The sequence below is a fragment of the Oncorhynchus nerka genome, linkage group LG10 (assembly GCF_034236695.1).
Source record: "Oncorhynchus nerka isolate Pitt River linkage group LG10, Oner_Uvic_2.0, whole genome shotgun sequence".
Taxonomy (NCBI): Eukaryota; Metazoa; Chordata; class Actinopteri; order Salmoniformes; family Salmonidae; genus Oncorhynchus; species Oncorhynchus nerka.
This window is the reverse complement of record NC_088405.1, coordinates 64,292,099-64,306,305: the sequence shown is the minus strand read 5'-3', so window position 1 is coordinate 64,306,305 and position 14,207 is coordinate 64,292,099.

The following is a 14,207-nucleotide window of genomic DNA, read 5'->3' as shown; positions in this document are numbered from 1 at the left end:
GTAGAGGCTTGCCACAGTATTAGAATGTAGAGGCTTGCCACGGTATTAGAATGTAGAGGCTTGCCACAGAATTAGAATGTAGAGGCTTGCCACGGTATTAGAATGTAGAGGCTTGCCACAGTATTAGAATGTATAGGCTTGTCACAGTATTGGAATGTAGAGGCTTGCCACAGTATTGGAATGTAGAGGCTTGCCAAAGTATTAGAATGTAGAGGCTTGCCACGGTATTAGAATGTAGAGGCTTGCCACAGTATTAGAATGTATAGGCTTGCCACAGTATTGGAATGTAGAGGCTTGCCACAGTATTGGAATGTAGAGGCTTGCCACAGAATTAGAATGTAGAGGCTTGCCACGGTATTAGAATGTAGAGGCTCGCCACGGTATTAGAATGTAGAGGCTCGCCACGGTATTAGAACGTAGATGCTTGCCACAGTATTAGAATATAGAGGTTTGCCACAGAATTAGAATGTATAGGCTTGCCACGGTATTAGAATGTAGAGGCTTGCCACGGTATTAGAATGTAGAGGCTTGCCACAGTATTAGAATGTAGAGGTTTGCCACAGAATTAGAATGTATAGGCTTGCCACGGTATTAGAATGTAGATGCTTGCCACGGTATTAGAATGTAAAGGCTTGCCACAGAATTAGAATGTAGAGGCTTGCCACAGAATTAGAATGTAGAGGCTTGCCACGGTATTAGAATGTAGAGGCTTGCCAAAGAATTAGAATGTAGAGGATTGCCACAGAATTAGAATGTAGAGGATTGCCACAGAATTAGAATGTAGAGGTTTGCCACAGAATTAGAATGTATAGGCTTGCCACGGTATTAGAATGTAGAGGCTTGCCACAGTATTAGAATGTAGAGGCTTGCCACAGTATTAGAATGTAGAGGCTTGCCACAGTATTAGAATGTAGAGGCTTGCCACGGTATTAGAATGTAGAGGCTTGCCACAGTATTAGAATGTATAGGCTTGCCACAGTATTGGAATGTAGAGGCTTGCCACAGTATTGGAATGTAGAGGCTTGCCACAGAATTAGAATGTAGAGGCTTGCCACGGTATTAGAATGTAGAGGCTTGCCACAGTATTAGAATGTAGAGGCTTGCCACAGTATTAGAATGTAGAGGCTTGCCAAAGTATTAGAATGTAGAGGTTTGCCACAGAATTAGAATGTATAGGCTTGCCACGGTTAGAATTAGAATGTAGAGGAGGCTTGCCACAGTATTAGAATGTAGAGGCTTGCCACAGTATTAGAATGTAGAGGCTTGCCACAGTATTAGAATGTAGAGGCTTGCCACAGTATTAGAATGTAGAGGCTTGCCACAGTATTAGAATGTAGAGGCTTGCCACAGAATTAGAATGTAGAGGCTTGCCACGGTATTAGAATGTAGAGGCTTGCCACGGTATTAGAATGTAGATGCTTGCCACAGTATTAGAATATAGAGGTTTGCCACAGAATTAGAATGTATAGGCTTGCCACGGTATTAGAATGTAGAGGCTTGCCACGGTATTAGAATGTAGAGGCTTGCCACAGTATTAGAATGTAGAGGTTTGCCACAGAATTAGAATGTATAGGCTTGCCACGGTATTAGAATGTAGATGCTTGCCACGGTATTAGAATGTAAAGGCTTGCCACAGAATTAGAATGTAGAGGCTTGCCACAGAATTAGAATGTAGAGGCTTGCCACGGTATTAGAATGTAGAGGCTTGCCAAAGAATTAGAATGTAGAGGATTGCCACAGAATTAGAATGTAGAGGCTTGCCACAGAATTAGAATGTAGAGGTTTGCCACAGAATTAGAATGTATAGGCTTGCCACGGTATTAGAATGTAGAGGCTTGCCACAGTATTGGAATGTAGAGGCTTGCCACAGTATTGGAATGTAGAGGCTTGCCAAAGTATTAGAATGTAGAGGCTTGCCACGGTATTAGAATGTAGAGGCTTGCCACAGTATTAGAATGTATAGGCTTGCCACAGTATTGGAATGTAGAGGCTCGCCACAGTATTGGAATGTAGAGGCTTGCCACAGAATTAGAATGTAGAGGCTTGCCACGGTATTAGAATGTAGAGGCTCACCACGGTATTAGAATGTAGAGGCTCGCCACGGTATTAGAATGTAGATGCTTGCAAAAGTATTAGAATATAGAGGTTTGCCACAGAATTAGAATGTATATGCTTGCCACGGTATTAGAATGTAGAGGATTGCCACAGTATTAGAATGTAGAGGCTTGCCACAGAATTAGAATGTAGAGGCTTGCCACGGTATTAGAATGTAGAGGCTTGCCACGGTATTAGAATGTAGAGGCTTGCCACAGAATTAGAATGTAGAGGATTGCCACAGAATTAGAATGTAGAGGGTTGCCACAGAATTAGAATGTAGAGGATTGCCACAGAAATAGAATGTAGAGGGTTGCCACAGAATTAGAATGTAGAGGCTTGCCACGGTATTAGAATGTAGAGACTTGCCACAGTATTAGAATGTAGAGGCTTGCCACAGAATTAGAATGTAGAAGCTTGTCCCGGTATTAGAATGTAGAGGCTTGCCACAGTATTAGAATGTAGAGGCTTGCCACGGTATTAGAATGTAGAGGCTTGCCACAGAATTAGAATGTAGAGGCTTGCCACGGTATTAGAATGTAGAGGCTTGCCACAGTATTAGAATGTATAGGCTTGCCACAGTAATGGAATGTAGAGGCTTGCCACAGTATTGGAATGTAGAGGCTTGCCACAGTATTGGAATGTAGAGGCTTGCCAAAGTATTAGAATGTAGAGGCTTGCCACGGTATTAGAATGTAGAGGCTTGCCACAGTATTAGAATGTATAGGCTTGCCACAGTATTGGAATGTAGAGGCTTGCCACAGTATTGGAATGTAGAGGCTTGCCACAGAATTAGAATGTAGAGGCTTGCCACGGTATTAGAATGTAGAGGCTCACCACGGTATTAGAATGTAGAGGCTCGCCACGGTATTAGAATGTAGATGCTTGCAAAAGTATTAGAATATAGAGGTTTGCCACAGAATTAGAATGTATATGCTTGCCACGGTATTAGAATGTAGAGGATTGCCACGGTATTAGAATGTAGAGGCTTGCCACAGAATTAGAATGTAGAGGCTTGCCACGGTATTAGAATGTAGAGGCTTGCCACGGTATTAGAATGTAGAGGCTTGCCACAGAATTAGAATGTAGAGGATTGGCACAGAATTAGAATGTAGAGGGTTGCCACAGAATTAGAATGTAGAGGCTTGCCACGGTATTAGAATGTAGAGGCTTGCCACAGAATTAGAATGTAGAGGCTTGCCACGGTATTAGAATGTAGAGGCTTGCCACAGTATTAGAATGTAGTGGCTTGCCACGGTATTAGAATGTAGAGGATTGCCACAGAATTAGAATGTATAGGCTTGACACAGTATTGGAATGTAGAGGCTTGCCACAGTATTGGAATGTAGAGGCTTGCCAAAGTATTAGAATGTAGAGGCTTGCCACGGTATTAGAATGTAGAGGCTTGCCACAGTATTAGAATGTATAGGCTTGCCACAGTATTGGAATGTAGAGGCTTGCCACAGTATTGGAATGTAGAGGCTTGCCACAGAATTAGAATGTAGAGGCTTGCCACTGTATTAGAATGTAGAGGCTCGCCATGGTATTAGAATGTAGAGGCTCGCCACGGTATTAGAATGTAGAGGCTTGCCACAGTATTAGAATGTATAGGCTTGCCACAGTATTGGAATGTAGAGGCTTGCCACAGTATTGGAATGTAGAGGCTTGCCAAAGTATTAGAATGTAGAGGCTTGCCACGGTATTAGAATGTAGAGGTTTGCCACAGAATTAGAATGTATAGTCTTGCCACGGTATTAGAATGTAGAGGCTTGCCACAGAATTAGAATGTAGAGGATTGCCACAGAATTAGAATGTAGAGGATTGCCACAGTATTGGAATGTAGAGGCTTGCCAAAGTATTAGAATGTAGAGGCTTGCCACGGTATTAGAATGTAGAGGCTTGCCACAGTATTAGAATGTATAGGCTTGCCACAGTATTGGAATGTAGAGGCTTGCCACAGTATTGGAATGTAGAGGCTTGCCACAGAATTAGAACGTAGAAGCTTGTCCCGGTATTAGAATGTAGAGGCTTGCCACGGTATTAGAATGTAGAGGCTTGCCACGTTATTAGAATGTAGAGACTTGCCACATTATTAGAATGTAGAGGTTTGCCACAGAATTAGAATGTATAGGCTTGCCACGGTATTAGAATGTAGAGGCTTGCCACGGTATTGGAATGTAGAGGCTTGCCACAGTATTGGAATGTAGAGGCTTGCCAAAGTATTAGAATGTAGAGGCTTGCCACGGTATTAGAATGTATAGGCTTGCCACAGTATTGGAATGTAGAGGCTTGCCACAGTATTGGAATGTAGATGCTTGCCACAGTATTAGAATGTAGAGGCTTGCCACAGTATTAGAATGTAGATGCTTGCCACAGTATTAGAATACAGAGGCTTGCCACAGTATTAGAATGTAGATGCTTGCCACAGTATTAGAATGTAGAGGCTTGCCACAGTATTAGAATGTAGATGCTTGCCACAGTATTAGAATATAGATGCTTGCCACGGTATTAGAATGTAGAGGCTTGCCACGGTATTAGAATGTAGAGGCTTGCCACAGTATTAGAATGTATAGGCTTGCCACAGTATTGGAATGTAGAGGCTTGCCACAGTATTGGAATGTAGAGGCTTGCCAAAGTATTAGAATGTATAGGCTTGCCACAGTATTGGAATGTAGATGCTTGCCACAGTATTGGAATGTAGAGGCTTGCCACAGAATTAGAATGTAGAGGCTTGCCACGGTATTAGAATGTAGAGGCTTGCCACAGTATTAGAATGTATAGGCTTGCCACAGTATTAGAATGTAGATGCTTGCCACAGTATTAGAATGTAGATGCTTGCCACAGTTTTAGAATGTAGATGCTTGCCACAGTATTAGAATGTAGATGCTTGCCACAGTATTAGAATGTAGATGCTTGCCACAGTATTAGAATGTAGATGCTTGCCACAGTATTAGAATGTAGAGACTTGCCACAGAATTAGAATGTAGAGATTTGTCACGGTATTAGAATGTAGAGGATTGCCACAAAATTAGAATGTAGAGGCTTGCCACAGAATTAGAATGTAGAAGCCTGTCCCGGTTTTAGAATGTAGAGGCTTGCCACGGTATTAGAATGTAGAGGCTTGCCACGTTATTAGAATGTAGAGGCTTGCCACATTATTAGAATGTAGAGGTTTGCCACAGAATTAGAATGTATAGGCTTGCCACGGTATTAGAATGTAGAGGCTTGCCACGGTATTGGAATGTAGAGGCTTGCCACAGTATTGGAATGTAGAGGCTTGCCAAAGTATTAGAATGTAGAGGCTTGCCACGGTATTAGAATGTATAGGCTTGCCACAGTATTGGAATGTAGAGGCTTGCCACAGTATTGGAATGTAGAGGCTTGCCACAGAATTAGAATGTAGAGGCTCGCCACGGTATTAGAATGTAGAGGCTTGCCACGGTATTATAATGTAGAGGCTCGCCACGGTATTAGAATGTAGAGGCTCGCCACGGTATTAGAATGTAGATGCTTGCCACAGTATTATAATGTAGAGGCTCGCCACGGTATTAGAATGTAGAGGCTCGCCACGGTATTAGAATGTAGATGCTTGCCACAGTATTAGAATGTAGAGGCTTGCCACAGTATTAGAATGTAGATGCTTGCCACAGTATTAGAATATAGAGGCTTGCCACAGTCGTAGAATGTAGATGCTTGCCACAGTATTAGAATGTAGAGGCTTGCCACAGTATTAGAATGTAGATGCTTGCCACAGTATTAGAATATAGATGCTTGCCACGGTATTAGAATGTAGAGGCTTGCCACAGTATTAGAATGTAGATGCTTGCCACAGTATTAGAATGTAGATGCTTGCCACAGTATTAGAATGTAGATGCTTGCCACAGTATTAGAATGTAGATGCTTGCCACAGTATTAGAATGTAGATGCTTGCCACAGTATTAGAATGTAGATGCTTGCCACAGTTTTAGAATGTAGATGCTTGCCACAGTATTAGAATGTAGATGCTTGCCACAGTATTAGAATGTAGAGACTTGCCACAGAATTAGAATGTAGAGGCTTGTCACGGTATTAGAATGTAGAGGATTGCCACAGAATTAGAATGTAGAGGCTTGCCACAGAATTAGAATGTAGAAGCTTGTCCCGGTATTAGAATGTAGAGGCTTGCCACGGTATTAGAATGTAGAGGCTTGCCACGTTATTAGAATGTAGAGACTTGCCACATTATTAGAATGTAGAGGTTTGCCACAGAATTAGAATGTATAGGCTTGCCACGGTATTAGAATGTAGAGGCTTGCCACGGTATTGGAATGTAGAGGCTTGCCACAGTATTGGAATGTAGAGGCTTGCCAAAGTATTAGAATGTAGAGGCTTGCCACGGTATTAGAATGTATAGGCTTGCCACAGTATTGGAATGTAGAGGCTTGCCACAGTATTGGAATGTAGAGGCTTGCCACAGAATTAGAATGTAGAGGCTCGCCACGGTATTAGAATGTAGAGGCTTGCCACAGTATTATAATGTAGAGGAGGCTTGCCACGGTATTAGAATGTAGAGGCTCGCCACGGTATTAGAATGTAGATGCTTGCCACAGTATTAGAATATAGAGGCTTGCCACAGTATTAGAATGTAGATGCTTGCCACAGTATTAGAATGTAGAGGCTTGCCACAGTATTAGAATGTAGATGCTTGCCACAGTATTAGAATATAGAGGCTTGCCACAGTATTAGAATGTAGATGCTTGCCACAGTATTAGAATGTAGAGGCTTGCCACAGTATTAGAATGTAGATGCTTGCCACAGTATTAGAATATAGATGCTTGCCACGGTATTAGAATGTAGAGGCTCGCCACGGTATTAGAATATAGAGGATTGCCACAGTATTAGAATGTAGAGGCTTGCCACGGTATTAGAATGTAGAGGCTTGCCACAGTATTAGAATGTATAGGCTTGCCACAGTATTGGAATGTAGATGCTTGCCACAGTATTAGAATGTAGATGCTTGCCATAGTTTTAGAATGTAGATGCTTGCCACAGTATTAGAATGTAGATGCTTGCCACAGTATTAGAATGTAGATGCTTGCCACAGTATTAGAATGTAGAGACTTGCCACAGAATTAGAATGTAGAGGCTTGTCACGGTATTAGAATGTAGAGGATTGCCACAGAATTAGAATGTAGAGGCTTGCCACAGAATTAGAATGTAGAAGCCTGTCCCGGTTTTAGAATGTAGAGGCTTGCCACGGTATTAGAATGTAGAGGCTTGCCACGTTATTAGAATGTAGAGGCTTGCCACATTATTAGAATGTAGAGGTTTGCCACAGAATTAGAATGTATAGGCTTGCCACGGTATTAGAATGTAGAGGCTTGCCACAGTATTAGAAATGTAGAGGCTTGCCACAGTATTGGAATGTAGAGGCTTGCCAAAGTATTAGAATGTAGAGGCTTGCCACGGTATTAGAATGTATAGGCTTGCCACAGTATTGGAATGTAGAGGCTTGCCACAGTATTGGAATGTAGAGGCTTGCCACAGAATTAGAATGTAGAGGCTCGCCACGGTATTAGAATGTAGAGGCTTGCCACGGTATTATAATGTAGAGGCTCGCCACGGTATTAGAATGTAGAGGCTCGCCACGGTATTAGAATGTAGATGCTTGCCACAGTATTAGAATATAGAGGCTTGCCACAGTATTAGAATGTAGATGCTTGCCACAGTATTAGAATGTAGAGGCTTGCCACAGTATTAGAATGTAGATGCTTGCCACAGTATTAGAATATAGAGGCTTGCCACAGTCGTAGAATGTAGATGCTTGCCACAGTATTAGAATGTAGAGGCTTGCCACAGTATTAGAATGTAGATGCTTGCCACAGTATTAGAATATAGATGCTTGCCACGGTATTAGAATGTAGAGGCTCGCCACGGTATTAGAATATAGAGGATTGCCACAGTATTAGAATGTAGAGGCTTGCCACGGTATTAGAATGTTGAGGCTTGCCACGGTATTAGAATGTTGAGGCTCGCCACGGTATTAGAATGTAGATGCTTGCACCGGTATTAGAATGTAGATGCTTGCCACAGTATTAGAATGTAGATGCTTGCCACAGTATTAGAATGTAGATGCTTGCCACGGCATTAGAATGTAGAGGCTCGCCACGGTATTAGAATGTAGATGCTTGCAACGGTATTAGAATGTAGATGCTTGCCACAGTATTAGAATGTAGATGCTTGCCACAGTATTAGAATGTAGAGGCTTGTCACAGTATTAGAATGTAGATGCTTGCCACAGTATTAGACTGTAGAGGCTTGCCACAGTAAATTATGTGGGAAAAGATGTGAAAATGAGATATGCCCACAATTTAAACTAATCAAACAATAATTACTGTGAGAAGTATCTCTGGTTATAAAAACAGGGAAGGGAGTGGCTAACCATTATAGGCCTACAGTATATTGAGGATGTGGGGTGTCAAAGGACTGTGGCTGTTTCTACATTTCCTATTTAAACTCAACCTTGGATGACTTCTGGATGCAGGCTTTGCATTCACTGCCATCTGGATTGTTTGTGGGAGACAGTGAGCCCAACATCATCAACCCCTTCTCCCCCTCCTACTGTCTCCCCACCCATCTCCCATGTCTCCCCTCGTCCCTTCCTCTCTCCCTGCCTCTCTGTCTGTCTCCCTCCTCCCTCCCTGCCTCCACCTGCATCTCCCTCCCTCCCTCCTCCCCCATCCTGCTTCCCAGTGGTGGCAGAGAGAGCACCTAGCTGTCAGGTCGTCTGCTCTATTGGGCGTGGGGCAGCTGTCTGTCACTCCACATTGCTGGCCTGTTACAGGGCTCCACCACACCGCCACACCGTCACAGCATACAGCACAGATCCACATGGCGTGTTATTATGGCCTGACCCCTGTGGCCGTGTTGTGCCGCACGCATTCACAATGTCACTATCACCACACTCTGACACGCCCGGCTATACGCCGTGGCAGTCCAACACACTGCAGCCAATCAGTCAGGGAGAGAAGGACCGAGAGGAAGGGAGAGAGATAGCAATTGAAAGAGATACAGTGAGTGAGAAAGAGAGCGAAAAGGGTGAGGGAGAAGTAGAGAGGGGAGGAGTGGGTGAGGGAGAGAGAGAGACAGGGGAGGAGTGGGGAGGAGGGGAGATATAAATGGTCCTCTAGAGTAGGATGGGTAGAGATGCATAGACAAGGAGAGAAAAGAAGAGGAAGGGAGAGGAAGGAAGACAGCTCAGGCAGGAGCTTGACGGAGAGAGGAGAGGAGGTATGGGGAAGAGAGGAGATCAGGTATGGGGAAGAGAGGAGAGGAGGTATGGCGAAGAGAGGAGAGGAGGTATGGGGAAGAGAGGAGAGGAGGTATGGGGAAGAGAGGAGAGGAGGTATGGGGAAGAGAGGAGAGGAGGTATGGGGAAGAGAGGAGAGGAGGTATGGGGAAGAGAGGAGAGGAGGTATGGGGAAGAGAGGAGAGGAGGTATGGTGAAGAGAGGAGAGGAGGTATGGGGAAGAGAGGAGAGGAGGTATGGGGAAGAGAGGAGAGGAGGTATGGGGAAGAGAGGAGAGGAGGTATGGGGAAGAGAGGAGAGGAGGTATGGGGAAGAGAGGAGAGGAGGTATGGGGGAGAGAGGAGGTATGGGGAAGAGAGGAGAGGAGGTATGGGAAAGAGAGGAGAGGAGGTATGGGGGAGAGAGGAGAGGAGGTATGGGGAAGAGAGGAGAGGAGGTATGGGGAAGAGAGGAGATGAGGTATGGGGGAGAGAGGAGAGGAGGTATGGGGGAGAGAGGAGAGGAAGTATGGGGAAGAGAGGAGAGGAGGTATGGGGGAGAGAGGAGAGGAGGTATGGGGAAGAGAGGAGAGGAGCTTGACGGAGAGAGGAGAGGAGGTATGGGGAAGAGAGGAGAGGAGGTATGGGGAAGAGAGGAGAGGAGGTATGGGGGAGAGAGGAGAGGAGGTATGGGGAAGAGAGGAGAGGAGGTATGGGGGAGAGAGGAGAGGAGGTATGGGGAAGGTTGATGGAATCCGATAAATAGAGACAGAGAGAGAGATCAAGGTAGAGATAAACAAGAAAACAAAATGGGGACAGATTGATAGAAATAGAGATGGAGAAAGAGAGCGAGGGGGTGAGTAAATGGAGAAAAAAGGAGGCAATAGATAAACAGTGAAAGAGAAAAGGAGCTGGACTGTAAGAATGGGGAGGGCTGCATGTGAAACCAACAAGTCTTTCACACCAGTCAATGCGTGTGTGGTCTCCTAGCAACACTGTCTGCTACTTGTCTCTCTCCAACCGCTAAATATTCACAAAGGGGGATGTTAGCGCTGTCGTTCATGATTATCTGAATGGGAAAGTTAACATGCTAGGGATCCAATTCTACCCTGCTTAATTAGCCTTTCTGTGTACACCTACATTGTGTCTTAATTTCCATAGTATATCTATAATATAGATACCATACACTGTGTAGAGTGCCATTTTCACATGTTCTCCAAATGATACACAGTCATCTCTAAGGCTACCAGTCGATTCCACATATATGTATTATGAAAATCCATACAGGCCTACTATGAAATGAAATTGGACGCAACTTTTCCAATGGTGTGATGATGTTATCACGCTGTATTTGGTGTATATTGTCGTGGTAGTTAAGATAATACAGTGTGTTGAGTCACTGTGATGTAATCTATGGTCAGAAAGGAACCCCACTGGGACACTCCATGGGATCACTGCCAACCACTGGGCTCCTCGCACTAAAACAAATGAATACAAAGACCTTCATTCTTACAATGCATGAGAAATGGAGCCGTATTGGGTGTCAAATGACTGCATGTGACTGGCAGCACTTCAGAATGACGATAATTGAATAATGCAATGTATGGAATATAGATTGAGTACAAGACAAGTACAATGTATGGAATATAGATTGAGTACAAGACAAGTACAATGTATGGAATATAGATTGAGTACAAGACAAGTACAATGTATGGAATATAGATTAAGTACAAGACAAGTACAATGTATGGAATATAGATTGAGTACAAGACAAGTACAATGTATGGAATATAGATTGAGTACAAGACAAGTACAATGTATGGAATATAGATTGAGTACAAGACAAGTACAATGTATGGAATATAGATTGAGTACAAGACAAGTACAATGTATGGAATATAGATTGAGTACAAGACAAGTACAATGTATGGAATATAGATTAAGTACAAGACAAGTACAATGTATGGAATATAGATTGAGTACAAGACAAGTACAATGTATGGAATATAGATTGAGTACAAGACAAGTACAATGTATGGAATATAGATTAAGTACAAGACAAGTACAATGTATGGAATATAGATTGAGTACAAGACAAGTACAATGTATGGAATATAGATTGAGTACAAGACAAGTACAATGTATGGAATATAGATTGAGTACAAGACAAGTACAATGTATGGAATATAGATTGAGTACAAGACAAGTACAATGTATGGAATATAGATTGAGTACAAGACAAGTACAATGTATGGAATATAGATTAAGTACAAGACAAGTACAATGTATGGAATATAGATTGAGTACAAGACAAGTACAATGTATGGAATATAGATTGAGTACAAGACAAGTACAATGTATGGAATATAGATTGAGTACAAGACAAGTACAATGTATGGAATATAGATTGAGTACAAGACAAGTACAATGTATGGAATATAGATTGAGTACAAGACAAGTACAATGTATGGAATATAGATTAAGTACAAGACAAGTACAATGTATGGAATATAGATTGAGTACAAGACAAGTACAATGTATGGAATATAGATTGAGTACAAGACAAGTACAATGTATGGAATATAGATTAAGTACAAGACAAGTACAATGTATGGAATATAGATTAAGTACAAGACAAGTACAATGTATGGAATATAGATTGAGTACAAGACAAGTACAATGTATGGAATATAGATTGAGTACAAGACAAGTACAATGTATGGAATATAGATTGAGTACAAGACAAGTACAATGTATGGAATATAGATTGAGTACAAGACAAGTACAATGTATGGAATATAGATTAAGTACAAGACAAGTACAATGTATGGAATATAGATTGAGTACAAGACAAGTACAATGTATGGAATATAGATTGAGTACAAGACAAGTACAATGTATGGAATATAGATTGAGTACAAGACAAGTACAATGTATGGAATATAGATTAAGTACAAGACAAGTACAATACAATTCTGAAGGTCAGTGATGGGCAATTTAGATGGGGTGGGGACCACAAAAAAAATCTGAACTCATCATTAGGGGTCGCATTTGCTCAAGAGTCTGCTTACCCACATCCATACCCACACATGGAGTCAGAGTCGGTCGGCCCTAGACTTTTGGGGACCCTAAGTGAAATTTTGTTGCAGTTTTTAACATGACATCTGAGTGATAGAGACTAACAAAATCATTGGGAGCACCCCGTTCTGTAATTTGACCATGATTAATACAAGTTTAGATAGGTGGCTAGACTAATTTACCAATCTGCAAAATGTTAGCTGACATGAGCTAATTGAGTGACTGTCAGTGTCTGACATAGCAAGAGAAAAACTGCTGATGCACAACCACATTCCGAAATTGCACCTTGTGTATTCTACTATTCTAACTCTCAACAGTAAGTTGAGACCCCAATTGAGTCCCCCCCCCCTCCAAAAAAAAAGAAAAAGAAATGAATAGATTCTCTGGCATTCCACAGGTTATTCCCGAGAATACTGGGGGAGGAGGAGAAATGAAAATGTACTGTTAAAATGCATGAGGACTTAAAAATACAATTGATTAAGCTGACTAAAACTGATATGGTAGGCAGTATAATCTTCAATTTCTGTGTGATAATTATGACAGACTCAATTTTACCAGATCAATAAAATTAGAATATAAAAGAGAAAGACACTGAAACAAATTAAACTGAGAGAGTACACTTTTAAATAAAAACATTGGATGCTGACCCAAACAAAGTGCACTGGGTATAGTCACCTAGTTCAAAGAACATACAGACTCGCACACACACACGCGCAAAAACAAGCACAAACACACGCGCATGCACGCACACCACATACACACACGCAACTACACACTGTATATAAACACACTACACCCTCCTTGGTTGGCATATCCCTCTTCCACCCCTGCAATGGCTGCTCCAGCCCCAGCCCAGTCAACTGCTGATCCTCTTCCTCTGCATTGTACAAACTGAGTGAGCGATGAATCTTTCATTGAGTTGGAACCAAAAAGATACTCAAAATACCTTCTTCCGTCCTCACATATATTTCTGTCTCATTGCATTATGTGAAGAAAAGCCAATAGCAGAGCTCTGTGTGTGTGTGTGTGTGTGTGTGTGTGTGTGTGTGTGTGTGTGTGTGTGTGTGTGTGTGTGTGTGTGTGTGTGTGTGTGTGTGTGTGTGTGTGTGTGTGTGTGTGTGTACAGTGCCTTGCAAAAGTATTCATCCCCCTGGCCGTTTTTCCAATTTTGTTACATTACAACCTGTAATTTAAATGGATTTTTATTTGAATTTCATGTTTCAAGCCCCTAAATAAGATCTGGTGCAACTAATTACCTTCAGAAATCACATAATTAGTCAAATAAAGTCCACCTGTTTGCAATCTAAGTATCACATGATCTGTCACATGATCTCAGTATATATACACCTGTTCTGAAAGGCCCCAGAGTCTGCAACATCACTAAGCAAGGGGCACCACCAAGCAAGCAGCACCATGAAGACCAAGGAGCTCTCCAAACAGGTCAGGGACGCATTTGTGGAGAAGTACAGATCAGGGTTGGGTTATAAAAAAAGATACAAAACTTTGAACATCCCATGGAGCACCGTTAAATCCATTATTAAAAAATGGAAAGAATATGGAATCACAACTGTCACGACTTCCGCTGAAGTCGGCTCCCCTCCTTGTTCCGGCGGCGTTCGGCGGTCGACGTCACTGGCCTTCTAGCCCTCGCCGCTCCATTTTTCATTGTTCCATTTGTTTTGTCTTGTTCCCCGCACACCTGGTTTACATTCCCTAATCACACTGCATATATATATATATATTCCTCTGTTCCCCCCCATGTCTTTGTG